The sequence below is a fragment of the Petaurus breviceps genome, unplaced genomic scaffold, assembly GCF_028583685.1.
Source record: "Petaurus breviceps papuanus isolate PSGF00001 unplaced genomic scaffold, PetGlider_PUasm1.0 189, whole genome shotgun sequence".
Classification (NCBI taxonomy): domain Eukaryota; kingdom Metazoa; phylum Chordata; class Mammalia; order Diprotodontia; family Petauridae; genus Petaurus; species Petaurus breviceps.
This window is the reverse complement of record NW_027185809.1, coordinates 18943297-18943680: the sequence shown is the minus strand read 5'-3', so window position 1 is coordinate 18943680 and position 384 is coordinate 18943297.

Here is a 384-nt window from a genome sequence, read left to right as displayed (position 1 = left end):
TCCCCGCTGCTTCAGCTTACACCTTCCCCAACCCATGTAAAAAGGGGACTCTAAACAAACTTTGGAGCTGCAGAACCCACAAAATGACAAAAAGAAGCTAACCTCCTGCTGAGGACAGCCGGGCAGGCCCGCAGGAATTCGCCAGCTCAGCACTCTGGAAGCCAAGTCCAGCCCCACTCCGACGCTTTAGCCCCAGGGCAGGCCTGACCAGCCGCCAGCAGGAGGGACTCCAGATCAGCAGCAGCTGTGGCCTTTTCCAGATTTATCAACACATAGAAGCGAAGGCCAAAGTGAGAGGTCAGTGCAGTCTGGACTTTGGGACCCAGTAAATGGGAGTGCATGGCTTTTGCCCCCGGGGTGAGAAGCCACTGAGACACTGGCACA